The sequence below is a fragment of the Sinohyriopsis cumingii genome, chromosome 2, assembly GCF_028554795.1.
Source record: "Sinohyriopsis cumingii isolate HCF-2022 chromosome 2, ASM2855479v2, whole genome shotgun sequence".
Classification (NCBI taxonomy): Eukaryota; Metazoa; Mollusca; class Bivalvia; order Unionida; family Unionidae; genus Sinohyriopsis; species Sinohyriopsis cumingii.
Genome location: NC_142962.1, coordinates 79279506 through 79300204, shown reverse-complemented (window position 1 = coordinate 79300204; position 20699 = coordinate 79279506). Strand labels below are relative to the sequence as shown.

At 34.8% G+C, this 20699-nt stretch overlaps 1 protein-coding gene across 1 annotated transcript in view; it reads right to left on the bottom strand.

Annotated features, from left to right (window-relative positions):
* The window catches only part of LOC149805253 (D-aspartate oxidase-like), a 61388-nt gene extending 44598 nt beyond the window's left edge, over window positions 1-16790 (bottom strand). Inside the window, exon 1 of the mRNA XM_089933775.1 lies at window positions 16512-16790. The gene's annotated coding sequence lies outside the window, so the exon portion shown is untranslated. The remainder of the gene's footprint in view (window positions 1-16511) is intronic.
* Between the last annotated feature and the right edge of the window lie 3909 nt (window positions 16791-20699).

The window sequence follows — 20699 nt, the reverse complement described above, 5'->3', positions numbered from 1 at the left end:
TTTCTGCGGGTGCCATTAAAGACGCAGCCAGGACCATAAAGGGTGGTATATTTCAATTTCTTGCAGCTCTACCAGCGTTGATAGCCGGTGTGGTCACAGCTGTTGCCAAAGCAGCTGAACTTGGTGCTGTTGGAACTGCCGCTGCGATGGCACTAAAGAAAGCAACAGGTCACGGAATAAAGACTTTCAAAAAAGGGAAAGGTGTAAGACTTCATTCGTGGTACGGAAAAGGTTTAAGACTTCCCGGGACAATTAGCCGATCCTTCCCATGTCCAATTTCGACTTACTTAATGCCGCTAAAATGTTAAAAATAAGAAATTTAAGAGGTGTTTTTAATCATGACCAATTACCAAAACAACCAAACCGTGTTGAAACTGGTATCGTTAATCTCGATGGTCCAGGTACTCATAGGGTTGCATACGTGATTGACCCACGTGGAGTTGTTTATTTTGACTGGTATGCGTTAAGCCACCAAACGAATTTTTAAAATATGTCGGCGAACTTCATAACACTTCTGTCTGGTATCCAACATCACCAACACAAACAATAACTGATTCGCCAATATATGTCAAGGTCGCTGACACCACCTAATAAAGTCGTGCACGAGTATACATCGTCGTCCAGCGCTTCAAACAGATCTTAGTATCAATGTTATATATTTACGGAAGATCTACTCTGAGTAAGACTCAGGGCAAACCGCAAGGTGACTTATCTAAATATGCAACCCTTGACGACCCTTGACGAGGTCTAGGATGAACTCGCTAATCTTTTGAGTCTCGAAAATGTGGACCAAAATAAAGTCGTTGTTTTTTCAGGATAAACAAGGACGATTAAAGACGATTAATATCCCGTTGACAGATATTATTCTGCGGTTTTTCAGATGCGACCGAAGATAACTTAGTGGTGTTTGCTAAAAATGGTAAATTTAAACTTGGATGAATCAATTTTAGCACTCATGGGAGAAGTTACTGGACGAATCAGAAGATTTGGAGATATTATGTATGGCGATCTCAGTATGAGCAGAAATACAATTATTAATGTGAGAGAACCAAAATCAGACACTGATGTGGCAACAAAAGGATACGTAGACAGTAATAACACGATCAGAGCTGAGATCAATGATTGTTTACTAACCGGCGGTGATACAATGACTTTTTCTCTCAATATAACTAATAATAAAATAATAAAATTATTGATCGTGGAAAACCAGAATCAAATGATAAAGCTGTAGCAAAGAAATACGTCAACAATAGCAACATCTCGATGATGACACCATTAATGACAATCAGTGATGGAATGACCACATTTAGATCTGAATATTCTAATCATATAAACGCATATGTAAATGTTCGCAGAAAATAAATTGAATCATTAATGATTTCTTTGGAAAGCCAACAGTTATCGGTATTAGACTCAACGAAATCTAAAGGATCACCGATAGTGTAGTATATAGAGTAGCATTTTGATCAGCATTTTGGTCACCACTCAATAGATCCATTAAACATCGCGTTGAGATTACCGGTATATTACAGGTTCTGAGTAATTGGAGATACAAAATTTACGGCATTTACCACAATTTTACCCCGTCTCCAACAATCCGGACCTTCTGTATTGTTAGTATTACTAGACCAAAACGACGAAGTAACATTTGCAGTGGAACCCGAAGAAAAAGGCACCTAGTGTTGTGCTATTGGTGTCTTGAATTAATGACTAAACTACAACTTACTTAAAATATAATCAATCAAACACCAATCGACGTTCAATATTTCAGATACGAGCAAGTGTGTTCGTGGGATACCCAACTGAAAAATAGCATAGATAAGTATACAGTAAAACAAACAAACAAATAAATACTGCTGACGTGAAGTTTTGTCGTTGACATAATTGTGTATTCGGCGTCCGCTGTTATCGATGGCCCCGGCGTATTGCTATCACCAATAACAATAACATCGCCAGCAGTTGTAACAATTTGTGTTTCAGCTGCGACAACAATTGCTGGTATTCTTAATATCATCGCAAAAAATATATACATCTACAAATACAAAATTGCATGAGCATGCAATAAAACTTCAAGCGGCGATGTTAGCATACTCCAATTTTCATTGTTGATTTCATCATATCTCAGTGATGGAATTATATCAGATATCGAGTTCACAGAAATCATTAAAATTTACAACGAGGCATTTGATGAAAATATAGAAAATCCTGTTCAATATTTAGATGTTGAAATGATATCATCGTCAGTAAAGATGGAGAAATAGAACAAGTCGGGATTTAGAATCAGGATTTTAAAAATAATAATAATGCCGTCATCGCAAGAATTACTACAACAGATTGTCGTTAATACAACTGCGTCATAAACCACGATATCAGCAAGCTCAACCAATCCTGAGTTCAGCGTTAGTTTTCCAATTGCAATTCCAGCGAAAGAAATAGCACTTGCACAATTACGAGTGTATCATAATTAGATCAATATCATTCGATGCGTTGCAAGCAAATAATTCTCTGGTATTTGTGTATAAAAAATAAACCCAATGTAACCCCGGACTGTAGTAGTTATCAGATCAAATAGATCAATGATGAATCCCAGCGCAGAATCAAACCTATAACAGTAAAAGAATCAGAAATAACTATCACTGTTCACATACCAACATATCAGCCGCGATATAAATAAACTTGCTAGATCATGCCGTCGATATATATCAGTCGTCGATTCGAAGTGTGATAGGATGTTCAGAGATAGCACCTGTTTGTCAAGGATCACTAGAACCTCAATGCACCGATTTCTCTACGGACAAGAGAATATTTCTGAAACTTCCAGAATATCTAAAAGATTATCCATGTATATCTCGTGGATGAGAAATATTGTTTTGCTTCGTCTGATGGTACAAAAGCTTCCCAAGTTACAGAAACAAATATATGATAGAAATAGAGTTAATGAAGAAAATATTAAATCGTTTTCCGACCCAGTTAATTCTGAACACTTTCAGGTACTCAGTGATCTACGAAATCTGTTTTCTTATCTATCACAGCATTACAACAACGATATAAACAGCAGATGATTGAAACAGTAAAACATCTAAACTATGGTTGCATCAGATCTCGATTTAATCAATAAAATTATCGTTGAAACAGTGATTTGTGACTTCAGTACTGTACATGTTAATATCGGATTTTTCTTCATGACTAGACAAGCATTTACAAGACATTATAAAATAACATAAGAACAATTACTAAACCTTGTAATACCAGGATTTAAATATAATGAACTAAAAAATCAGTCAGCGGCGTCATCGATAAACAGCTTCCAGAAATTATTGGAGCATGGAAAACGTAGCGATACCGGCAGATATCTTAAGGTATAACAATAATCCATTCGGCAGAGGTCGTCATGAATCACCAGGTGTTGTCAGTATCACATCAACAATCGCAGTCAATCTTGTATGTGATGTAATTTATGGCAGTTATCAAGTAGATCTTGAAAAATCCAATCAGGCCCAGCAGGGATATATTTTATTTACCTCAAGCACCCCTTTGATTTTTGATTGTATTAGAATCCGTTAATCCGGTTTATCTGCGATGTCATAATCAGCTATTATCAAACTTACTGACCATACCGGACATTTGCTTGAGTTAAGAAGAGAGTTTTGAAATAGAAATCTGTATGTGCGTTCGTAGAAGGTCGAAAAGACCAATATCAGTATTTCGTTAAACAAAAAATATGTCTGTCAAATAATTAATTATTCCTTGATTTAATCAAGGGATATTATATATGCTTCAACACGTGAGAATTTTTATATGTAACAATTAGATACTTGAAAGTGCCGTCAAACCAATATTGACACAAAGTCAAGGCAGAAAAATTTAGTATTAATATAATTATTGATGAATACGGCGATTTTTGTTAACGCAGAAACAGTTAAATGAACTACAACGAGAACATATTAGTGCGACTGTGTGCGATAGAGATCAAATTCTGAATTATGCACATTCTTGCCTTAAATTTGATGAACGTAAAAAGATCTGATTCTGATAAAAATGAATATTATTATCAGAATAAAAATAAATATTATTATCAGAATAAAAATAAATATTATTATCTGAATAAATATTAGTATCAGAATAAAAATAAATATGATAATCTGAATAAATATTATTAACAGAATGGAATAAAAAATATTATATACTGATTCTGAAATCCAGATTAAAATACATTTTTTAAAACTATAGTCAGAATGAATTATTCCGCCTTGACTCTGTCAAAGACTTCGTCACCATGATTCATACTTTCACCACAGTCTGGAAATTCTGAGTAGGCGTTGTAGCGATTATAAAAGGCAACCAGAATTTGTTCTCTGTAGGCATCCTGCAAGTGTATTCGTGTGAGTGAAGAGGTAGGTAAAACATGTTCTTGAACTTAGTGTTACGTTAATTGCCTGACAGACTGAAAAAATATTTTGTGGATCTTCTTGCTATGATACTAAGTATTTATATTCTAAAAACGTTTCTAAAGATAAATTATTTCACCACGTAGATTATTTAGCGCACTCGTTTTAGTAATAAGTTGCAGCGAACTTAGATATTATTTTTTGTACATATTTCTTTGACTACGCCGATTTGTTTATTTTATCCGCGATGCGCTGAACCGAACGCATGCAAGTATCACAATATCTGCCAGCTGCATTAATTGATTGAAATATTATTTCTTCACTAGTCTCTACGTTCACAGATTTAATATCTCATCTTGCAATTATTTTGTGCATGCCAGTTTCATCAAATTTGCTATTTTGAATTTATGTAATTGCTCGCAAATTATTCAAAGAGTTATTTTGGGATCTGAATAAATATGACCAATCACATGACCTTTTTCGATTAGTCCATGAAAACATTCATAGATAAATTTATAAGGGAAATAATTTTTCTCCCCTCCCAAACAGTAAATTTGAGATAACCAGTTCTTGATTACACCATCTCTAGATACCTCATAATTATTGATGATGGGATGTTTCCCTAATTAATTTTTTTCTATTTGTATAATAGTATTATAGGTCTAAAAAAATATTTTGAACATCTGGCGAAATAGTCTTCAGCGCCTTCATGACTGTCATTAACGGAATTTTTTTAAAAGTCATAATATCGTTTCAGCTCTGTATTTTTCACCACCTTATTGCAGATAAAACTGCGTTTCTCTTCTAACCCCAACACCACACTTTAACCACTATTTTGGTCCCACACTTCCTCTTCGTACACGTTACATGTGAAGTCCACATAATTCGTAAGACCGATTACAAAAAGTTCTAGAGCCAATTATTAACCATATAATAATACTAATACTAATAATAATAATAATAATAATAATAATAATAATAATAATAATAATATAATGAGGACTTTGTATATTGTATTGTCCAGAGTGACACTTAGGTTTCGTACTGGTTGTGTGAATTTAATGTTGGTGTTGCTGATATTTATTGCTTGAGGTAAAAGATGTGAAAGAGAAAGTCTTTGTGTTGTTGTCAGAATGACCTCAGTTTTATTATCATTCGTCTGCAGCTTGTTACATGTCATCCATGATTTCACATCTGAAATGCACCTCTCTACACCTTGGATGGTAACTTCAGTTGGATGGCTAGATTTGTATATTTGGGTGTCATCAGCGTACAATTGGTGAGACACTGGATGATGATCTATGACACTTGTGAGCGACTAAGTGTATAGAATGAAAAGAACAGGTCCAAGAACAGACCCTTGTGGAACACCACAATATAGATCAACTAGGCTGGAGTGTATTCCATTTGCAGACAGAATTTGTGTCCTATTGACCAAGTAGGACTTGAACGACAGTAAGGCTGTATCATGAATGCCCAATACATGCTGGAGACGGTGAAGCAATATATTATGGTCTATTGTGTCAAATGCTGCAGACAAATCAAGGAGGGTGAGGGCTGTAATCTTTCCGCTATCCAACACAGAGAGAATGTCATTAACTACTTTTAGAAGAGTAGTTTCAGTACTGTCGCAAGGGCGATATGCAGATTGTACATTGCTAAAAAGACTGTTTGAATTCAGATGAGATACAAGCTGGGATAGAACAACATTTTTGATATGAATGGGAGATTAGAAACTGGGCGGTAGTTCTTTAAATCGTTATGGTCTAGTGTTGGTTTCTTCAGCAGAGGCTTTACAATGGCAGTTTTGAAAAATGACTGGAAATCACCGGATGAGAGAGAGGTATTAATAACATCAGTTAGTGAAGGCTATACTGGATATAAGCAATCAAGCAGCAGCGATTTTGGGATTGGATCAAGTTCACATGACTTTGGTGCACTCTTCATCACGATTGTACGTACGAAATCCACAGGGACAGGTTGAAATGCTGCTAATGGTTGCCGCTCAAATTCTGTATCCCAACTGCATGGTGACGACGAGTCAATTGAAATTGTGGTGTCAAGCTTATCTCTAATGGTTTGTACTTTGTCACGGAAGAAATTTGTAAAAATGTCCGGAAGGTCGACTGGAGAGAAGGTAGTTGGAAGTGGTGTACATTTGTTCCTTGACATTAGCTTGTTAGTAATCTCGAAGAGCTCTTTGCAGCTGGACCTTTCCATGATCTTAGTAGAGTAATTGGCTGATTTCGCTGCATGGACTATATTTGTGACATTCTTCTTAGCGGCTTCATAGACTTGCTTATGAATAGTGAGTCTGGTGGAAAGCCAAGGCCTCTCAGGTTTCCGGGGCAGTGAAAGTGAAAGTTGAAATCTCCAAGAATAATCAGGTTGCCACCTATCGAATTTCCATAGTCCAGGAGATTCGGAAACTGCTCCAAAAAGAGAGATTCAGTCAGCTTGTTTTTTCTACTAGGAGGAGGGCGGTATAAGCAGAAAAAATGGACTGACCTTTGCTCCAGTGTGAGTGTGGTTTGGACTAGTTCAAACGATGCGTGGTCGAAATTGAATGTTGTTTTGTGGTTAAGACGTTTGATCATGGAGTTCTTTGTGATGACATCAATTCAACCTCCACGAGGATTACGGGGGAACGACTTGATGGAGTACCCAGTGGGTGTTAGATCCGCACACGTGGACTCATCGCCTGATGTTTTAACCATGTTTTTGTAAGGAAAAAGACGTCAATATTCTGTTCATTGATAAATTTAACTATTTCTGTGCGCTTTTCCGGTGGTCCTACTGACTGGGCATTGAATAATGCAATACGCAGAGGTATCTCTTGGATAGTTGACACAAAGGTTGATGAATTAATTGGGTTTTGAATTAAGTTATCTATATTAACGGTCGAATTTTTTTTAAATTGAGTCAAAATAAGGGAGATAACTGGAATTCTTCTTCCTGTTCTACTCCGGCCAGCTTTGAAACAAAGGTTCTTTTTTCGCTTTTGTTTACATTTAGGTAATGATGAATGTAGTCGCAGTTCGTTTAGTCTAGAACACAATGTAGCCTGAAGAGCCAAGGAGTGATCATTTAAAATTGTTTTAAGTATTTTATAGTGTCTTCATACTCTAGAGTCTCTATCTATTTTTCATATGTAGCCGATCTAAAGCTAGGAAAGTAGACTGCTATACGATAATTTTTAATGCATATAAAATGAAACCCGTTATATCGCGAATGGTTATAAGGCAATTCTGCTTATAACACGATGACAGCATGGCTCCCATCTTTTAATTTAATATGACTTCTCGTTTTAAAACCCTAAATATATGTTCTTGGAAAAGCCAATTATTCGTATCCCTAGCAGATTTTTAATCCCAGCACTGCGTTGAATGTTGCGTTAACTTCACCGTGCACCTTTTCCACCATATTTGCATGTATACAATTAAAAACTGAAGTATTTTTGATGTGTGATGAAACCCCCGGCAAACAAAACAAACGCTATATGATGAAGAGGTTAGTTGAAACTGATGACGATGAAATTTCAATGCACATTGTCTATGGAGAAGTTTTTCGAAAAATGTCTTAACGCGATCCCGCTTATATCGCGATATTATTCTTTCGATCGGAGCATCACGTTTAAACGTATTTTACCTGTATTTCTTATCAGTGTAGTTTCCATTGCTTTATTTCATTTTCTTTTGTGGGATCAAAGGGTTCTGTGGAATCTGGGTTTCGTCAAATATATATAATGCATTGTGGGCTATTTGTGGGTAGCCGGCTCAGGAGCTTTCAAGCTTGTCAAAAAAGTATTGCGAGTTTTGTTTAGTTAGTTTTGTTGATTGTTTATTAGTTTTCTTTGTTTGTGTGTAATAAACTAAGCCTATTAATATGTAATCAAGTGATAATTCGTGACTATTATGAACTTTTCTGTAAGCTGTGTTTGATAATAAATGAGTAAGATGTACATACAAATTTGCAATGACTGTAAAAGTTTAAGACAATAATTGTATCTATGAGGAACTATAATTTGTATAGTATTAGTAAATGCCTTTGTAAATTTGTCATTAAAGGTAACAATATATGATGTCAATTACGTTTCTTAAACCATTTAGCAAATATACAATTTCTTGAATGAAAATAATTGTTCCAAACATATCAACATGTAAGGATGAACAGAATACAATCTCAGCAAACACTTATATCTTATTTGATTCAAAACCAGACACATAGAGCAAGAAAATGTAAACTTTCTCAGTCTTTGTTCCTCAAAATCTATTTATTCAATCTTTTATTTTGTATTTTGTATCACAGATACAGACGCACAAAGAAAAGAGATACATATAGAGAAAGAGAACGGTCTTAACCTGTGGGAAATTTAGTTTTGTTTTGACTGTTCTTGTCATATACGAGAAGAGCTTATAAAATCGTCTATTGTGCATTGTACGTCCTTTAACACAACATTTATTAACACTACTCCTCCTAATATATCAGGCCAACAGCCAGTGAGAAGACTACTTATGGTGTCTAGCATGCAATAAAGGAAAAGGATAACGATTTTATGTCCAAATATGGCTCTACATTGGCCATGTACAAAAACACAGAGTTATCTTTGCCGTCCATAAATCGATGATGATATTCACATCGGGTTTTCTCGATAGGCTTGTTTTGATGTCTCTAAGGTTCTGAATTAAAATGGGTCGGATCTTATAAGATATATCCAATATGGCAGCCACAGCAGTCATATCTAAAATCGTGTCGCTAATCAAACCTAAACAATAATCTTGCAATTGGGTGGTTAGCCTGATGACTTCTTATGATGTATAATTGGTCCAAAATAAAACTGTTGTTGATTTTATGTCAAATATAGCGACGACAGAAGGCATCATTAAAAATGTCATCGGTTGATGATCCATCCATCCGTCCATTAGCACAAGTTTGTTGCCGCTACTTCCAAAGCCTTGGAAGATTAACATGAAACATTAGATACAAGTTCACGCCATCATGTAGCTGAACCTAATGAAACAATATGCCACTAGTACTAACATTATGGCCGCAACAGTAGCCATCTTTACAATTTTATTATTTTAATTATTTTATTATCGCTACTTCTCCTGAATCGATGGTCATATCGACATGATGTTTTCATTAAAAGACTTCTTATGGTATCTTCTTGGTTCTTAATGAAAATAAGGCAGATACGACATAAAATATGACCAACGTGGTGACTATTTGGAACGTTGTATAATTTCTTAAGAAGATTACTTAGAGAACAAACTTTGACATTTTTACCGAACTTTTCGTGTTCGTACAGTCATTATAAGAGGAGGAAGACGATATTCATCAATGATTGAAGTATCAGTTGACACCGCAATTTTGGGCGAAAACAACCTAAAGATGTGATATACGTTCCGGATCCACCGCTCCGATGGTCTAGTGGCTAGAGCGTCCGCCTCGGATGCGGAAGATCGCGAGTTTAAGCTCCGGCCGAGTCATACAAACGACTTATAAAAATGGTACTAGCAGCTGCCTCGCTAGGCCCTATGCATCAAGAGGGTAGTGTTCGGACTGGTCGTTCTAGTGTCAGGATAATGTAACTGGGTAGGACATCATGCTACATGTCTGCGGCATGATGCCTCAGTGATAGAAATCACTATGCATTTCCGCACTACTGAAATCGTAGCGATATGACTTCAAAATTATTAAAGCTACGTTAAAAATAAAACACACACACACACACACACACACACACACACACATAGAAGTCTAAGAGCATAAAGTTTAGGATGGACCATACTAGATTTTCTCATTCAACCAATGAGATCATAAACCATTCTCTTATGTGTGCCCCTGCCCCATGAACCATGAATTTTAACATTTAACACGTTAAAAATATGACATTAAATCAGTCATACAACTCATTATTATGCTTCACTATTGATAATTTGTCTTGTACGACATGCATCACCCTCGCTTCCGATTACGAAACCTAGTTCTATTTAATCTATACATTTCTTTTGCAATAGTTGATTCAGAGACAGTTCTTCGCTGACACGCAAAGTAACCACTATATATTTACTGTGTCATTGCGTTGAATAAACAATGTGTGCAGGTCTTGGACAAAAGATTCGATACATGTTTTGATATTGATATGTCGTAGTATATCAGTTAGATGGAGAAGTGAAGCAAATATAAAACCTGGTTCTCACCACGGATGCTAAAATTCGTACAGCACATTATAGCACAGGTCCAGGATTCTTTGATTTATTTGGAGCAGATCTGTCCTATTCATAATTTTCTTTCAACAAGAAGTTTTGTTTCATCGGGCGGATGCTATTAGGAAACTTGTAGTAGACTTAGATGATTTGTTACATTCATATGCTATCGTTATAACCTTTTTATTCAACACAAGAACTATTGCTTATTTTAATTTAGCGGTGCTTAGTGAAAAATATCATAATATATCGACAATTATTTTGGTATCAACTTGTGCAGTGATAACAATTGATAAGAATGTCGTGGTTCTGAGCGCAGATGCATATCATTAAATATACGTGTAAGTTGGTTCTGAGCACGGATGCTAAAATTGCTACAGTACTTTACAGCACAGATGCATGAATCTTTGATGTAAGTCAAACGGCATGAAAAGAACGAGATATATGAATTTTTTTTATTTATACTGCACAATGAATTTCAAATATCCATGTAAAGAGGGTAACTATAGCATAATTCATTTTGTTTTGGTTCCCAGCAGGGATTTTGTTCTCGATGATTTAAATGTCCGTATTCTACATGTTATCTGGACATGTCTGGGAAAGGTACGTGAATTTCTATGTGGCAATAAAGATATATTTTCCTTTTATCGTTTGTTCTCATAACTGTATGGGAGTCCGAGTTCTGCTATTTGCAATTTTCTTTCAACAAGGAATGTTGGTTCCAGGCACGGATGCTATAAAGAAACTTGTAGTAATGAATATACTTTGGTCGATTGTTACACTATATACTCTCGCGATGGTCTTTGCGTCTAAAATAAGGAACAGTACTTACTTTAATTTACTGGTGGTTAGTGTCAAAATCATAATATACATATACTTATTTTGGCATTAACCCGTGCTGTGACAGGCAGAGGTAAGAACGTGATGGTTCTGAGTGCAGATGCATCGCTTCGCAGAAACGAGTATAGGGACCTATCATAGCAACCAACTCTTGTGAGCAATAACTAAAGAATAAAGCTACTTACTTGCAATACCTAAGGTTCAAAAGGTGTTAAATGATATACATGGAGATAATTTGACGTCTACAGATTTGAAGGAAAGGCAATATATGTTACTCAGTCATTTACAAAGATAAATGTTCAGTTCGTTCTGAGCACGGATGCTGATATTGATATGGTACTTTATTGCATAGGTCCATAAAGCTTTGATTTATGCTAAACAGCGTGAAAAAAAAATAATTGTGTGATACTCATTGATTAATACTACAAACTGAATTTCAAATTTCCATGTAAATGTATTAAATATGGCATGATAATATATGAACTGCATTTGGTTCCTAGCAATGACGCTATTATTGATGACGTAATTGTCTCTATTACATATGTTGCCAACGCATTATTTGGAAAACTGACGTGAATTTGTATTCGGCTGTATGTCGGATAGATCTACATGATTTATAATTATCTTTCAAAAAGAAGTTTTGGTTTCAGGTGCGGATGATGTAAGTAAACATGTAGTAATAAATGGACTTAGACTGTCACGTGCGGTTTTCAATAAGATTTACATTTTTATCCATGTAAATCAATGATGTACAAATATAGATCATAGTCAATAATTCAACTTAACTTAAGTCAACTTAATTTTGTGGAAGCAAATTTACTGAATATAATGATATAATGAGATATATTGTGCATATATTTCATTTCCAGTGCGAATATACTTGAATAAGAGAGAGAGAGAGAGAGAGAGAGAGGGAGAGCATGGAGGACGTTGATGTTGCTTTTCCTTTAGTCAAGTTTGATTAAATGTCGTTACAGCAAATTTTTTCTCTCTCCAGAAATTAAAAGGGTTTATACTTAGGAATTTTATGAGGATAACTTTGTTTACGAATTTCGTGGTTCTGATAACCGATGCATATCTTCTAATACACGTGTATATGTACCTTACATGAAAAACAATTTTTCTAACAACGATTAAAGAATAAAAATGGTAAATTGTATTACCTAAGGAGCAGGGGAGTGCAGTATATCCATCCGACAAACGAGTTCATATTTTCCCATACAAATGCAGTAATCTTTTAATCATATGATAAACAAATTTATTCTACCTAATGTTTAATTATATGAACAAAATACACTACACGAAACAAAGTAACTGAATGTGTGTCACATTCCAAACTAAACACACAAGCGCATGTTCATCATTACACAAGAATGTGTATTTGCACGCGAGGATCGGGTAATACTGAACGATTCTGACAATGTAAAGTTAACAGAGAAAAAATTGAGCATATAATAAATTGTATTACCTAAGGAGCAGGGCATAATTTGGCTTGTACAAATGTGGGGGACGCACACTATATTTTACTCAGGCATTTATAAACACAGAAACGTAAGTTGTTTCTGAGCACGGATGCTAGTATTGATAAGTACTTTATAGTACATATCCAGGAAAATTTGATGTAAGTGAAAGAACATGAAAATAACGAACAGTATGAAATCTGTTGATTAATACTGCACAATGAATTTCAAATTTTCTGGTAAATATATTTACTATGGCATGATAATAATTGTACTTTAGTTTGGTTCCCAGCGATGATGTTATAATTGATGGCATAAATGTCGCTATTACACATTTTATCGATGCACTTTTGGGAAAAGGTAAGTGAATGTCGGTTTATGGCAGATAGACGTATATAATTTCTAATTATCTTTCAACAAGAAGGTTTGGTTACAGTCACTGATAGTATGAGGAAACCTTCAGTAATAAATAGACTAAGGTAGAGTGTCACATGCGGCTGTCAATAACACTTACATTTTTATCTATGTCTATCGATGATATCTAAGAGTTCTTAGCCAATAGTTCTACCTTAAAATTGTGGAAGAAAATGTACTGAACACTTGAGATAACTTGTGTGTATATTTCATTTCCAGTGCGAATGTATTGCAATGAGAGAGAGAGAGAGAGAGAGAGAGAGAGAGAGAGGACAGAGTGGACGCGGATGTTACTTTTACTTGGGTCAAGGTTTATTAAATGTAGGAATTCTGTTAGGTTATCTTTGAGTACGGATGTCGTGGTTCTGAGTGTTGATGGATATCTCCAAATATACGTATATAAATACCTTATATCCTTACATAGAAACCATGTTTTCCTGCGCAATGACTAAAGAATAAAGATGTTTAATTATAGTACGTAAGGAACAGAAAATCCTAAACGATTTACATGCAGATAATTTGACTTGTACCAATGTGCGGGAAGGACAAAATATTTTACTCAGACATTTACGAACACCAATGTATAAGTTCATTATGAGCACGGATGCTAAAAGTGATACCTTACTTTATAGCGCGGGTCCAGTAATCTTTGATGTAATTGAAACCACACGAAAAGAACGAACTGTGTGAAATTTGTTGATCTATGCTGCACAATCAATTTCACGTGTCCTAGTAAAGATGTTATCTGTGGCATGGTAGTTCATACATGAAGTTGTGTTGGTTCACAGCGGGGATGTTATCATCAGTGATGTAAATGTCCGTATTCTACGTGTTATCGGTACGTGATTATGAAAGTATATGTGGCAATGAAGATATTTGTATTTTCTTTGTTATTTGTTATGATTGCTGTATAGGAATCGAACCTCTACTATTTGCAATTTTCTTTCAACAAGGAAAGTTGGTTCCAGGCACGGATGATGTAAGAAAACTTGCAGTAATGAATAGGGTTTGGTCGATTGTTACAAATGTGAAGGAAACAAGATATATATTCCTGGGGCATTTATAAATACAAATGTTTAAGTTGGTTCGGAGCACTGATGCTAAAATTGATAAGGTACTGTAAAGCAGAGGTCCAGGAATCTTTCGTGCAAGTTGAACACGGAAAGCTTTCGTGCAAGTTAAACACAGAAAGAAAGAATGATATGACATTTGTTGATCTATACAGCATACCGAATTTCAAATATCCCAGTTCAGATGGTAACTTCAGTATGATAAAACATCTATGAAGTTGTTTTTCGTTCGCAAGCGGGGATGTTTCATTCATGACGTGAATGTCCGTATTCTACATGTTGTGGCACGTGATTGGGAGTAGGACACCAATATCAATGTAACAATAAAGGTGACTGTCATTTGTTCTGATCACAGTATGGGTGTCTGACCTGTACTGTTTCTAGTTTTCTTTCAACAAGTAATGATGGTTCCAGGCACGGATGCTATAAGGAAATTTGGAGTAATGAATTGGCTTTGGTCGCATGTTGCACTGTATAAACTGTATACACTCTAGTGATAACCGTTTGGTCTAAAATAATGAATAGTACTTACTTTAATTTAAAGGTGGTTAGTGTCAGATGGTTAGTGTCAAAAACATAATATATTTATTTTTATTTTGGCATCAACCCGTAAAACAAAACTAAATGTTATTTCTACATTTAATGGCAAACAAATTGAAGAGCTTTTACTATTTTGTCCTGAAGATAAATTTTAGAAGCAAGAAGAAATACATTGTAAATTTAAAGGTAATGCATACTGAAAACATTACAAATCTACAATGTTGTCGTCAGTATGAATTAAAATATGATATTCACTTCCCTTTCACGTAATTAGTAGAAGACATTCTGTCAGTTTGACCTAGATTTTGAACTAATTGCAGTCGATCCTATGTAAGTTCATCAGAAAATTTTCAATTTCATTATTGCAAATCTGTAAACAAATAAAGAGTATTTTCCTAAATGTCAAATATGATATTGTTATGTATATTTGATTTAATTATATCTGATTTAATATATATTTATTTCAATTTAATTGTTTGTCAATTTTAAATTTTTTATTTTTCATTACATGATATTGTAATGTAAAATTATTCACTAGAGATGATATTATTTTAGAAAATAGTTTCACCTTGGTTGTTAGTTTATAAACACCAGGTGTTGATCTAAATCCTGACCTTGTTTCAGATTATTATTTCAAAATGATTGGTTGTTTCCAAGGTTATGATGGGACCTTGTCTTTAAGATATAAACAATTTGTTTTATTTTTTATTTCTTAGAGTAAAAATGATTGGTTTTCGTCAGGGTCACATTGGGTGAACGTGATCTTTAACAAGTACTTGCTTCCATAAACTACCAGAAGTTGATCACGTGACCTTGTTTACGTTTTAGAACGCCCACATAACCCATGTTTTGGAGAATTAATCTCAATAGAATTTGGGCCGTTAAACTGTTCGTTTAATTTTGTGCCGTTTGGAGTTATTTCAAATTACTTGGTTTGGAGTTATTTCAAACTTCTTCAGTTCAAAAGGATTAATTCTGTTATTTTTCTGGAAAATACGTGTGCTCATGTAATATTGTGGAACAAGAGCAGTTCTTTTATAAAAATTAATTCAGCTATCGGAAACCGGAGTGATATTTCTTATTTCCTCAAGGAACTGTAGACTTCAGCACTACAGATTGTAGCATACACCATCGTCTTCCATTTTGGATTCTTCGTCGAGATTCAAACGTGAAATCAGTAGAACATTTTATTATTAGGACTATTAAAATTTTATTCTCGGATTATTTTTGGATCATTTTTGGATTTGATTCTATAAAACCGTAAGTTCGTATTTTTTAAAATTAGTTTTTACACAATTTATTTCCAGGGAAATAAATTATTGTATTTTTTCAAAGCTTGTTGTTTTCACTCTTTCTTGTGTTACTGTTTATTCGAGTCTAAAAAAGTGACATAAGACTCTCTTTAAATATGATAAAATGGTCTACACCAATAACAAGCTCCCAATAGTTTTGTTATATCAATAATTGGTTAATGATAATATTTTAAACTTTTGTCGGCAGTGTGGTCATGAACAACAACAACACTACTACTACTACTACTACTAATAATAATAATAATAATAATATAATCCGGAATAATGTTATACGTACCGGACTCAATATTGCTTAGGTATGGCCCTTGGTTCCCAGCGCAGCTGTTAAGTCTTTCTGAGCAGAGATATTTTGGTTCCTATCGCGGATGTGAGCTACTGAACCCTACTCGATTTTGCTAGAAAGTAAAGATTAATTCGCCGGATTGGATTCATGCGATGGTCGTCCGAGAGTTATGCGTTGGTACGTTACTGTCTTTTGAATGGATATGTGTAGCTTTACAGACTTCTTGCGATTTTAAAGCGATAAAAGACTTGTGAGAAATTCGAATCGAGCTGATGGTTGGGGTCACGCTTGCACTTCTTGTGCCCATTTATAGTACCGATAAGGTGATTTTATGTTGTCAGATATATCATCTTTACTGATAAAACGTCTGAGTCCTTTGTGTTAGGATTGTCTGGAGATAAGTATGAACAGAAATGACAGTTTTAGGAGTTTCTCTGCACTATTTTCCTCTTTCCTCATCTATTCCGACAAACAGGTACCTCGCTGACTAGAATCGGTCTAGGAGTCTAGCCGTCTGGGAGAAAAACGGATTTTTGTCTTTTATGGTTAGGGTTAGCAGTTAGGGTTAGTGTTTTCTGGAAATGACGTACGATCGGATATCATACTTTTTACAAGTTTTCATTGTTTGAATACCTGTTCGGAAAAAATTGGGCCGATCCCCCACACCACCGACAACATCCGGCCAAGGTCAGTGTCATCGAACGTCTTTATTTATATCGAATTATACAAATTTTGTGTTCCGTGAACAGTGATGGACGTTAATAAACACCGTCCGAACATTATAACTCACAATGAATACCGAAATTTAAGTGTGATTCGGACTAAAAGTGTTACAGTGTCCTTTACCGCATTCACTTATTCCATCAAAATTTTAACTGAAATCGGCTCCAGGTTTTATCACCTTTTTTCTAACATAATCCCGCATTGCTGAATTTTTTCTCTCTCAATTATAATGGCTTTTAAATTGAAACAATTAGATGCATGACGTGTTCACAAATTTGCAATCGTTGCTGGTACACCAGAAACCTTCTGAATGCATTTTATTTCAGATAATATTTTATTTCATATCAAAGCAATGTATTACATCTAATCTAGTCTGTTGAACTTTGCAGCATTGTGTAAGAGGTCAGCAGAGATAAATTAAATATTATGGAGGACCATCCTTGAGTAAGCATATAATTTGAAAACTTCAGTATTTTTCGCATACATACATCTTTCATTTAAACACGAGGAGCATATTGAATATGTAGATAAATTATTTTTTGATATGACTAGATAGGCAGGAAGAACAATCCAGCTAATGTCTTTGTATTATTTGCTCTGCGTATAAACTATTACCTGTACGCAGAGTTTCAGCAATCCTTGCGAAGTTGTTCACATTGTAGTTAAGGTTTGATTTGGAGTTGCGGTTAGGTGTAGGGGTACGGTAACTCTAATTTGCACTGACATAGGGATAATTAAGTGTGTTCTTTAAAATGTTTCTAATAAGAAAAGAAAAGTAAATCTTTATTTTTGTAGTAGGCCGTCGCTAATTTATCTGAAACATTTTCGGTAGATTTTGAGTCATATTTGTGTAAATTTTCTCCAACTAAATTAAATAGTTGTGATATGTGTTGTGATATCCATTTATTCGTACAAATTAAAGCCTAAAGATGTCAAGTTTTTTAATATTATCATCTCTTCCCCCTATAAATCTACTAGATTTCATTGTCTATTTCTTATTGTGTTGGAAGGACCAAACACGTGTTGAACGAATGGCTCTGTACAATAAAAAAGTTACGGGCCGATTTATTTATATTGTGCCTAATATAAAATCTTAGCTTTGTAAATCTGCCCATATGTGTTGGGTTTGCTTGTCCTACATCGTTTTCCACATTTTCGACAAGTAGTCCTCAAATCGAAGTTCTTGAATACCTGATTACTTACTTGGTAACAGTGATTGTTCCTTGGAACATTCAGCAGGTATCAGAGATTAAAATATAGTCATAAAATCAAGAATTGTGCTTAAAAGGCTCTTGTCTTATATACAAGCATATCTTGGGGATTTTCACGTATTTGAGGACTTGATCCTCTTTTTTATCAAGCCTATCAAGGTTTCGTTGATTTAAAGTGCCTTAAGCATCGTTTCCATTAGATGTACCTCTAACAAAAGCATTGGTAATGTATGAAGTATCATGAGCAGGATAATTTACAATATCAATCTTCGGAGAAATATATAGAATTATATTGAATCGTGAGTCAGGATTCTGGGGTTTATCAATACAGTGTGAAAATGACATGGTTCTGGCTTTCGGTTTGGGTTAGGTATTTAAGTTTTACTTTCTCTTCCTATAGCACTAATTGCTAGCCAATCGTTATAACTAATGAGTTGTTTATTCATTCGTTTTAGATCTGTTGGATGATCGAACCTTTTCAGTTTTTTCTTATGCCACTTGTTTAGGCTCGAATAAACAGTAACACAAGAAAGAGTGAAAACAACAAGCTTTGAAAAATACAATAATTTGTTTCCCTGGAAAAATTCTGCAAAAATAAAAAATATGAACTTACGGTTTTATAGAATCAAATCCAAAATAATGCAAGAATAATTTTTTTTGAAGTGCTAATAACAAAATGTCTTTCTGATTTTAATTTCGAATGCCGACGAAGAATCCAAGATGAAAGACGATGACGTATGCTGCTATATGTTGTGTTGAAGTCTACAGTTCCTTGTAGAAACAAGAATTATCACTCCGGTTTCTGATAGCTGAATAAATGTGTATAAAAAACTATCCTTGTTCAACAATTTTACATAAGCACACGTATCTTCCAGAACAATAACCGAATTAATCCTTTTGAATCCAAGCAGTTTGAAATAATTCCAATCCAAGCAATTTGAACACCGAAGAGCACAACATGCAACTTCCAGTGTAACAGCCCAGCTTCTACGGAGAATAACTCTCCAAAACAGTGGTTATATCGTATCCTAAAACGTAAACAAGTGATTACTTGGTCATCTTCTCGAAGCTTATAGAAACTAAGTACTTGTTAAAGATCACGTTTACCCAGTGTAACCCTGACGAAAACCAATCATTTTGCAATTGTTTACATCTTAAACCCGAAGTCCCATCATGACCTCGACAACAACCAATCATTTTGAAATAAAAAAGAACTTGTTTACGTGGATGTTAAGAATTTTGAAACAAGGTCAGGGTTTAGATCAACACCTGGTGTTTATAAACTAACAGTCAAAGTCAAACTATTTTCTGAAAAAAAGTGTCATCTCTAGTGAATAAATTTACATTACTATATAATGTAATCAAAAATTAAAAATAAAATAAAACTGACAAACAAATAAATTGAAATAAATATATATTAAATCAGATATAATTAAATAAAATATACATAACAGTTTGTTTTTGGCCACTTGCCGTTTGACCTTTTGTATACCATTCCTTCCTTGTTAACGATAGCCGTACATGCTCATTTGTAATGTTTATATTAATAGTTTTAATTTAATGTATGCAGAATCTGTGTGCGGATCCATGTTTTTCAGTCTTAGCAATCATACGATGAACTACTTTATGAAAAATGGCTTTCACGACCATTTTCTTCTTTTATATCAAGCATTTTGGTGCCTTTATCTTTTGTTTTGCCATCAACTATCATTCGTTCCTGTCCTATGTTTATTTGCCCTCTATGTAAATAATCACAATGTATGCAGAAACTATTTCTTGTCTTTCAGACAGATTGACATTGACCTTTGTCCGTTTGAACCCGAAATCGCTTGGTTTCTTCCTTAGCCAAAGTGCAAGTATTACTCAAAGTCTGCGTCAAGTTTCTTATGTAAAATTATTTTTATTGTGCGGAAAACAATTTTCTTCTTTTCGCAAGTGATCTCAACCTTTGACCTAAAATTCAGTAACTTTCGTCCTCACCTCTTGTGCTAGCAGTCACAGTTTGGGTGCGGTATGTTGTTTTCAACTAATGTTATTGCGCGGAAACCAATTTGTTATTCTTTCAGTCACCGTGTGTGTGTGTGTGTGTGTGTGTGTGTGTGTGTGTGTGTGTGTGTGCCTGAGTGCATGGATTATGCCACAGACGTAGCATCGTGCGGTATGTCGTTTTCAACTAATGTTATTGCGCGGAAACCACTTTTTTATTCTTCCAGTCACCGTGTGTATGTGTTTGTGTGTGTGCGTGTGT